Genomic DNA, 10,643 nt, shown 5'->3' with positions numbered 1-10,643 from the left:
CTCCGATTCAAAGTACATATTTGAGTTGTGAGAACAGATGCCATGACATCTGATTCAAACACATCATCTACATTTCCCCACTCCTTCTCCTTCTCATCCGCCCCTACTATAACTAGCCATCAAATAACTTTTTTTTGAGTCATCAGTCTTCTGGCTGGTTTGATGTGGCCCGAGACAAATTTCTCTCCTGTGCCAAACTTTTCATCTCAGAGTAGGACTTCCATCCTACGTCCTTAATTATTTGCTGGGCGTATTCCAGTCTCTGTCTTCCTCTACAGTTTTTATCCTTTACATTTCTATTAAGGTTAAATGTATTTTACTTAAATTGTTATGGAGATGTACACATGTGCAGGAGGTGCAACTTAAATTAGTTAACGTTTAAACGATTTTTGAGGAAGTTATTTTGTCTTATAAACCTTTAGCATATAATTACAAAATTTTACGGAGAATCCATTACGGACCATAAGCTACTGCTACTGCTTTGAATGCACTTAGCAGTGGTGTTCCTTTATTTAATGCATAAAACTGCAGTGAAATAAAATATGTTCGAGAGCAATTTTCACTCACAGTGCAAGCCAGCACAACCACTACCTTGTTCCACCAAAGATATCTAAAAATCAAATCGTGATATTGTGGTAAATCAGGGATACTGCTAACATGTTGTGCCAGTCGTCAGCGAAGCTCTGTTGGAAACACTAACAAATACGTCCATTAGTTTTGTCTTATCCGGGAAACAAAGTATAAATAATTTTCCTGACGTTTCGCCAGCACGAGTGGCTGGCAATGTCAAAGCTTCACCCTCCATTGCCGGTGGTGAACTGGAGCCGAGCTTGCGGGCGCAGACTATATGTACCTGGTGCGCTAACGTCCGAGGGCTTCTCCGCGGTCATTTCCGGTGCGGTTCTCCTCTTGCTACCTGCGACGGTCGTTCGCTGCATTACGGGAAGCCAGGATCCGTTGACCTTAAGGCTTTCCTCTTTCTTGTTCAAACTGTTCGCGTGTTTTTGTATTTCTACAGCTTCTCTGAACAAGCACGTGTGATAGTGCTTCTCTACAGCCAGAACTTCCGTGTCGGCGAATTTTATTACGTGGTCGGTCACCACCGGTAATGGAGGGTGAAGCTTTGATAATGCCAGCCACTCGTGCTGGCGAAACGTCAGGAAAATCATTAGATGAACGTCGGCCGAAGAACCCGAGACAGAAGCCAATAGGCAGTTTGTCAACAAGTGGCCACGAAAGCCTTAACAATTTTGTAAAGTATAAATATGTTTAATCTCCTGGTTCTGCTCAGGGTTTTAGTACGTTTCTTTGGATGTGTGGCAAAAGTCAGAACTCTTAACAGTCCCTCAAATACTCCACAGTGCTTCCCCAATTCCAGCTTTCTAAGATTGGCCTGTAATTAAACTGAGTTCTACAATGGGCCGGATTTCTAACCGCCAACTCTACCAGAGAAAATTAAACGCGTCGTGGCGCCCTAGATATTAGAGGGCGATGGCACCACGCACAACAGTTACGTTGTTCGGGTTGCCGCGAGCTCAGCTCCTACGGAGGAGACGCCGTGGGACCTCGGAACGCCGGAACTCCGTGACCAGACCAGCAGAGGGCGACAACAGCGTTCTCGCCAGGCCACACAACACATTTAAAGCGCTGACACAGGCCGCTGGCACCACGGACCTTTTTTCTACGCCAATCACGTGACAAGAATCAAGACTGAACGTATCCTGTCGCCGGGGGCTATACTTAGCAGCAGCACGGGCCCTGGGGCCAGGCGCCGAAGGCTTGTTTCATTTCCACAATCAGGAGCTCACTCCGGGATCCTCACTTCTCTGCGATCCCCGTTAGAGCCGGCCTCCTTGCCCTGGATACTGCACTATCGTGTCTCTACAGAAGATGCGGATTTGTAATATTTCTGTGTTGTAGTTCGGCCTCGCTGAACAGAAAATTCTAACTTGGAACTTAGATTTCAACTGTTCCATACCAGACTTTGTTTTTGCGTTACAACGTTTTAGATTTTCTATCGGACTTCGTCCTTATCCTACATGTATTATAAACTTTGATCAGACTTAATTATTATACTAAGTGAGTCATAAACTTTATTCAGACAATGCTTTATCTGGAATGTGTTAAGATCTTATGATCGAAGTTGTTTTCTGTCTCTTGTGTGCCAGGACTTAGTACAGTACTTCGTTTTCCTCAATATCAGACAGATGTACTGATTTTGTGTTGTAGTCAGAGGAGTCTCTTTGGACTTCCTTGGGGTAAGATGGGTCACAACCTTAAAACTTCGTTTTCTCCTTCCAAGGTTGAAGGAATTTTTGGGTTTAAGCAAACCAGCTTGTTTTTGTTCATGTCCCCCAAGACTTGTATTCAATATGTTTAATTCTTTCTCTCAATTCAAATACATTTTTGTTTTTATATCTGGGCCGTTGTTCTTATGGCAAGCATCGGAAGAATATGTACTTCAAACTGTTTTTGTATTTCTTACCCATTTTTTTCATTTCTTACCTATCTGCTATAGCTGTTCTTTTCAGCAGAATTCTATCAACCTAAAAGTGCTGTAAGATTCCCCGATTAGCATTATTTAGGACGGGAATCCCGATTGCAAGATTAACTTCAAGATCTAAGGAAATCTCCCGAAAACTTTGGTCGGACTGGGAGAAGGGCGGAGAAGATATGAACTATTTTAGATTTATTCTTTCGATAACGTTATAAACTGTTCCAGATAAAAATTACAAATACGTATGGGTGTAGGTCTTGCGGTTTGAGTGTATACAGGTATCGGTAAGGATATACAGCGCACGTGCGTTTGGTTTTGTGTTTGTGTGTGTGTGTGTGTGTGTGTGTGTGTGTGTGTGTGTGTTTGTATTATGCAGAGTCTTGTGTTTGCAACGCTTTTGTTGTAAAATATTAAGTGTACAAGAGAAAGGACGGCAGTACAGAAACAGGTAGGCTTTCTGAAGGAGATAGACCGACCAAAATGTATATTTTTCCTGCATGTGTACATTACAGCTACAAGGTGCGAGTGTTGCAGCTTGAGCATAGTGTACCTAGGATCACATGATACTTCCCGGTCGGTGTTTCAGAATCACGTTAAGGAATACGCACTAGAAACCATCATAAGCAGTTTCTAGCATTTTCTATTGTTTTTGTTGTGTGGGACAAGAGGTTGTCTTCTTCACAACATTTGTAAATATTTCGACTTATATATATTTAAGTGCTGTATAACATATTAAAGCTACTTGGAGGATATTGTTAATTCTTCACTTATAGGTTTTTACGGTGAGTAATTATTTTTAATTGGCTACCTAATGTGTGGACGGTTGTGTCGTACCTGTATCTTCGAAAGGAAGAAGGTATTCTTCTATGGAACCATTTTCCGGTCATCGCATCAAATTTGACGAAACCTCTGTCGTAACTCGCATTAACGGATTCTGGGATTGTAATTAAAGAAACCCTCGAAAGAAAAATCGCTAATAACACCCTTAATAGGGACTGAGGCCTGTATCTCAGCAATGCATCGCATCCAGCGATTGCGAGGCTGCAGCTCGCCCATCGAACGTCGAGTCAAAGCTATATGGCGTAGTCGTGAGTACCAGTGAGGTCACAGCCGGCAGCTAGTGTATATGAGGGCGTATCGGTAACAAACCGGCAGTCATACCGCTTGACAGTTAGCAAGGTGAGCTTGGTGGAAAGCTCGTGACATTTTAACCACTTAACGCGGTTGGAAACCCGAGAACATTTTATTCAGTAAGTAAGTACTTCGTCATTGAGTGTTAATTATATACAAATATCAAATGCGGAGAGGGATAACAGCCCATGACAAGCAGCGCATGCGAGAACAAGCAGTATGACTCAGAGAAACAGAGCATGCCCCCACGCTTTGTTATACAGAACATACTGTGGGATGAATTTCGGATTCAGAAAATAGTCATTTTTTAAAGAGAGACATTTTTTATCATCAGTTTTCAAAGCTAGAATTTATTTCGTTGTGTAGTTTATGTATTTTTCTTTTTCTTTGTCATTTATACAACGGATGTGGCAGTTGTACTCTGCTTTTATCTTGGAAAAGACAGCAAATAAATAAATAAAATAGTGAGAAACAACTCATTTCACGGTTATTGTTACATTTCTTTCATGAGATGCAAACTGTATCTGGATAATACCTTTAATGCAAGGGACTTGCAGAAATGTGAGGATGGAATCAGAATGTGTTGTATGGAGCAGAGTTTCACTCGGGTACAGATAACTGAGATGAATTGTCGTGTTTGATGAGCCATGCTGTCAACTGCTGTTCCTTATTTCTTCACGGAAACTGCATCAATGCTGTCAAATTCACCGGTAATGTGGATATATTGGACTCACGGGCTCTAACTTTGCTCTTAAAGTTATCTCCTGCAATTTTATCTAGCTAGCGGCGTAACCAATTACTGTCATATCGACTCAGTCCTTATATCAGACGTTCGATCCTCTCAGTGGGAAGACGAGAGGGCGAAGAGGACACGCGAGTATGGCAGCAGCAATCGTGAAGTAATCAACGTTCTATAGCAGCTCCTGCAAATATGTGAACATTATCTCACCTAATGGGAGTATTTGAAGAACTCCCAGGGCTGTGATAGCAAAATGTAATCGTTTAGTGATAAGTCTAATTCTAGCCATGTTCATGCGTAGCACTCTATTCAGAAACAAGTCAAGTGTTTCCTGGAAAGATAATGCGAAATGCGACAATGTAAGCGAGGTGTAAACGTGAAGAAATTTGACTTATAAGAAAATGAAATCTTACATAGGTTTTAGTGAACACTAATTACATATTGGTTTGAATATTGACTCATATACAGGGATATTTCGTTTCTAAGCTCGTTTAAAAAATGACTTCTCATTTCATCACATATAATGGTGACGAGCTTTTGGTAATTATAGAGCTTGGCGGCGAACCACTATCACTTAGGAAATATTTGACCATACGCAAGGGAGAAGATGAACACCTGGCGATTATCACAACATTTAAATGTCAAGGGATAATGCTACAAAGTGATATGAAATTCTCCAAATACGTACAGATTAATAGTAAGTAAGACGAATGGAAAACTTTGATATGCTGGAGTGTTGGATGGAAGGGCTGAGACGGTGCACGGGTAGAGTTCATTTTGAGAGACTTTTGTGAGCATTTCTTTTTTAAGGAAAACCAGATTCATTACTCTAGTGGTAGCTATCATGGCAATGTTAAAATGTTTAGGGCCCTTATCGAGTCGACTTTACAGCAGATGTCTGAGCAATTTTCTAGGATCAAAACAGATCGGTATAGCCCACACGCAAGATTACCGAGATGCTCAAGGGAGTTAAACCAGATTCGAAAAAATGACGTTTTTCTCGGAAAATCCTGGAGTGTGAATTTAGAGAACCACTGTTAGAGGCATACAAATAAAGTACGTAGGTACAAATAGTGTACACAAGAGTAGTTTCACATTTAAACGATACAATTTACTTAGCATACCACAGTTTGGACTCCAGAACAATTGCCCCATTGCGCTGTTTATACATTCGCTAGCCAAATACTACGAGCTGTATACAAAAAAATATTGCCAGTTGGTGTCGTTTTGATCTTTCCAAAGTGTTTGATTGTGAAGGTCATGTTACTGTCTTAGAAAAACTTTAGTTTTATGAAACTGATGCAGAACGTTAAGCTGAATATTTTAGACAAAGTTGGAAGGGTAGAAAATTTTAGTGACTGGTGAGACATCATAAAGGGAGTCACGCAGGGTTCAGTTTTGTGACCATTAATATTCCTTATATTTGTCGATGGCCTTCCAATTAACAGTCAACAAGCAGAATTGGTACTTCTTGCAGACGACACTAGCGTTATAATAAATTCCATTATACAGAAATTTACAGGGGAGGTGGTTAATGATGTTTTTCAAAGCATTATTAAGTGATTATCTGAAAAAGGACTCTCCCAAGCTTTTAGGAGGTAATCTATATTCAATTCTGTTCAACAAACACGGTCATACCAACAATTGATGTAGCACATGGACAGGAGTTAGTAAACACGGTAGAATGCTCCATGTTTTTGGGTGTATGTACTGTTAAAAACTTGAACTGCAAGAAGCTTATTACTGAGCTTTTCAAATAACAGCTACCTTTGCTCTTCATACAATTGCTAGTCTTCGATGCACATGAATCAGCCACCTGGACTATTTTGCATATTCTCATTCAATAAAGTCTTACGGAATAATTTTCTGGTGTAAGACATCACTTAGAAAGAAAGAATTGATATAATGCATTTTAGCTGCATCATCACAATATATGTATAATGCCTAACTCCTTGAAGATGATGACTGCGGATGAATAACACATATTCTTACTGCTCGTTTTTGTATGATCAATTCTTACTTTCTAAGTGCTGTATTAGCAACGGCCTTGCCACAGTGGATACACCGGTTCCCGTCAGATCACCGAAGTTAAGCGCTGTCGGGCGTGGCCGGCACTTGGATGGGTGACCATCCGGGCCGCCATGTGCTGTTGCCATTTTTCGGGGTGCACTCAGCCTCGTGATGCCAATTGAGCTACTCGACCGAATACTAGCGGCTCCGGTCAAAGAAAACCATCATAGCGATCGCGAGACCGGTGTGCTGACCACACGCCCCTCCTATCCACATCCTCAACTGAGGATGATACGGAGGTCGGATGGTCCCGATGGGCCGCTTGTGGCCTGAGGACGGAGTAAATGATGTGTTACCCCAGAAAATTATTCCATAAGACATTACTTAGTGGGAATACGCAAAATACGCCAGGTGGCCGATTCATGTATTTAGAAGACTAGCAATTGTATGAAGAACAAAAGTAGCTGTTATTTGAGAAGCTCAGTAATATATATATATATATATATATATATATATATATATATATATATATATATATATCACGATAGCAAATATCTTTCAATTTTCCCCAAAGAGAGAAGTCCTGAGACGTAAGGTCCGGTGAACGTGCAGGCCATGGTATGGTGCTTCTACGACCAATCCACTATCACTATATATTCTATTTAATACCGCTCTAACTGCACGCGTGCTCAGTGCCGGACGTCCATATGGTGAAAGTACATCGCCATTCTGTCATGAAGTGAAACATCTTCTAGTAGAATAGGTAAAACATTAATAGATACATTGCACCATTTAGATTGCCATCGATAAAATAAGGGCCAATCAGATGTCTTCCCATATTTCCACACCATACATTAACCCGCCAGGATAGCTAATGTTCCACTTGCGTGGATTTTCCGTTGCCCAGTAGTGCATATTATGCCGGTTTACGTTACCTCTGTTTGTGAATGACGCTTCGTCACTAAATAGAACTTTTGAAAAAACCTGTTATAGTCTCGTAATTTATTTCGTACCCAGTGGCAAAAATTTACACGACGTTCAAAATCATCGCCATACAATTCCTAGCGCATAGAAATATGGTAATGCAATTCCCGATTCCCGCTCAGTTTGTCTGCTACTGATGTGTGGATTAGCCTCAGCTGCATGTAAAACACTTATTTGGGCATCTTCATTTGTTGCAGTTCTTGGTTGCGTCTTCTTCTGTGGCTGAACACTTCCAATTTCTTTAAGCACGGTAACTACCCTTCGAAAGGTCCGAACATTTGGATGCTGCCTGTCAGGATAACGATCAACATACGTAGCATAAGCTTGTTGGGCATTTTGATCACAATAGCCATAAATAAACACCATGTATCTACCTTTTCTTCGACTGTTAAACGTTCCATTTTAATAAGATTATGTCTTTCGGTAATTATTATGACTGAACAAGCATTTTTTTTTCTTTATTGAATTTCAATTCCCCCCAAAGGGGGCGGGCTGGCAGCAGCTTACTACGCCGCTCTTCAGCCTACAGAATTTGTTTTTAAAAAGATGAAGAGAATAAAAAATAACAGTTGGCGATAAAATCGGTGACTTAAAGGTAAAATGGCAGAAAATTCTGGAACTTAAAACAGAAAACACAGGGTTGATGATGCTAAGAAAATACACAAGAAGCAGAAAAATAACAGACAGACAGTTAAAAAACACGGCGACAGTCTGGTTTCTGTTCGCAAGATATAAAATGCACACCCAGCGACAGCATGATTTCTGTTCGCAACACTGTGGAAAGACGCACAACACTGAACACTCACTTAAACACTGCACTAAAAAGTTGGCACAAATATGACATACCACAGCCGAGAGCAGGTGGGGGGGGGGGGGAACTGGACAGATGATGGAGAAATAAAAAAAGGGGGGAAGGAGAGGAAAGGTGAAGGGTGGGAGGGGGGAAAGAAGCCAATGGAGAATTAGTACCCAGAAGAGGGGTGGGGGGTGCTGAGCAGATGTGCCAGGGAGTGGGAAGGCAGAGGAGGGGAATGCAAGGACTCGGGGGGTGGGCGGGGAGAAAACACAGGATGGAAGGGGGGAGGAAGAGGGAGCCCAGGGAAAGGATGGAGCAAAGGAGGGGGGTGAGGATCAGAGTTGATAGGAGGGATAAATGGAGGGAGAGAGGGCATCATCCGGGAGGTGGAGTTGACGGAAGCCACCTTGGGAAAGGAGATGTAGGGTGTAGAGATATAGGGTAGGGGGGACACAATGGTGAAGACGTGGCAGAGGGTGGGGATGGGAGAGGAGAGGAGCAACCAGGGGGTGAGGGGGTGCAAGACGGCGGGAGGTGTAGAGGATGTGGATATGTTCGAGGAATAGGAGCAGATGGGGGAAAGGAATGAGATCATAGAGGATCTGCGTGGGGGACGGGAGGCGTATTCGGAAGGCGAGGCGGAGTGTATGACGCTCAAGGATCTGGAGGGACTTATAGAGTTTGGGGGGGGGGCAGATATCCAGGCAGGACTGGCATAACAGAGGATGGGACGGATTAAGGATTTGTAGGTGTGGAGGATGGTAGAGGGGTGCAACCCCCACGTCTGGCCAGAGAGGAGTTTGAGGAGTCGGAGGTGGGTGTGGGCTTTGGATTGGATGGAGCGGAGATGAGGTATCCAGGTGAGGTGACGGTCAATGGTGAGGCCAAGGTAGGTGAGGGTGGGGGTGAGGCGGACAGGATGGGCGCAAACAGTAAGGGAGAAATCCAGGAGCCGGAAGGAGCAAGTGGTACGACCAACGATGATTGCCTGGGTCTTGGAAGGATTGAGTTTCAGGAGCCACTGGTTACACCATGCAGCAAGGTCAAGGTGAGTCTGGAGAAGGCGTTGGGACCGTTGGAGGGTAGGAGCGAGGGCGAGGAAGGCGGTGTCATCAGCATATTGCAAGAGGTGTACTGGAGGGGGGGAGCGGTTGGGGCATATCCGCCGTGTACAGGAGGTAGAGGAGAGGGGAGAGGACAGAGCCCTGGGGCACACCTGCAGAGGGGTACAAGGTGTGGGAAGTGGCATTATGGATGGTAACATAGGAGGGGCGGTGGGAGAGGAAGGAGGCCACCAGACAGATGTAGTTGATAGGAAGGGCGTAGGTCTGGAATTTAAACAGGAGACCGGGATGCCAGACACGGTCGTAGGCCTTTTCGAGGTCAAGTGAGACAAAAATGGCGGAGCGACGGGAGTTAAGCTGGGGGGAGAGGAGATGAGTGAGGTGGAGGAGTTGGTCATCAGCAGAGAAGGAAGGTCGAAAGTCACATTGGGTGCTGAACAAGCATCTTATCACACATAATTTAAGTAATGAATTGCACACAGTGCTATCGGGTGCGTTGCTACATTTGTGAGAATACTACAGCGCCACCCATCAAAAAGCGAAAAAAATGTTCCAAACCAGACATTCATATTTATTTATGTACTATACGAATATGTAATAAAAATGGGGGCACCTATTTAAAAAAAATGCAATTTCTATCAATTTGAGATATGGCAGCGCCATCTAGTGGGCCATCCGTTGCAACATCTGATTCCCCCGTCACGCTCGAACAGATTTGTACTTCATATTTTTTTCGTTTGATGCTAATATTTGGCCTGGTCAATTACAGATATTGGCTGTGAGAGCGGATTGATGGAAATCAACGTGAGAAGTTGAAAATTTGTGCCGGACTGAGATTCGAACCTGGGCCTCCTGCTTATTTGGCAGTGCTCTGACAACTGAGCCATCCGGACACAGTGGTCATTGCATCTGTACGGACTACCCTAGCACGCCTCCTGTCAGACCCAAATTCTCAACTTATCTACACACTACTAATGTCGTGCCCATTGACAATTATCCTCATTAGTCGTGGCATTTCGCCGATTCCAGTAAGACTTCGAGCTTCGTGTGCATCTTCATTGAAGATGACATTGGCTATTTCGCCTAAATTATTACGTATGTTTTGATCCAGCAGCTATTACGAATTAAGACACAAAGGAATTATGGACATTGGCTGTGAGCGGGCGTTGACTGAAATCAGTGGGGATAACTGAAAATTTATGCCGAACTGGGATTTGAAACCGGGTCTCCTGCTTACTTTCAATCAATGTCCACTTGCAGCCAATGTCTGTAATTTTTTTGGGCCCTAATTCACAATAGTTGCTGAGTCAAAATGGTGTCTGTTCTTTCGGACACGACACACACACACGACATTATACCATTATATACGTGCCGTGTGTTCCTCGCATGCTGCAGGCTGTGTGATTGACGCAGCGTACTGTA

The 10,643-nt window shown here is 43.2% G+C and overlaps 1 pseudogene; it reads left to right on the top strand.

Annotated features, from left to right (window-relative positions):
• The first annotated feature begins 6,404 nt into the window (after positions 1-6,404).
• LOC124778472 lies at positions 6,405-6,522 on the top strand (annotated as a pseudogene).
• The last annotated feature ends 4,121 nt before the right edge of the window (positions 6,523-10,643 follow it).

The sequence above is a fragment of the Schistocerca piceifrons genome, chromosome 2 (genome assembly GCF_021461385.2).
Source record: "Schistocerca piceifrons isolate TAMUIC-IGC-003096 chromosome 2, iqSchPice1.1, whole genome shotgun sequence".
Lineage (NCBI taxonomy): Eukaryota > Metazoa > Arthropoda > Insecta > Orthoptera > Acrididae > Schistocerca > Schistocerca piceifrons.
The sequence above is the reverse complement of the archived record's forward strand: the minus strand, read 5'-3'. Positions and strand labels throughout refer to the sequence as shown.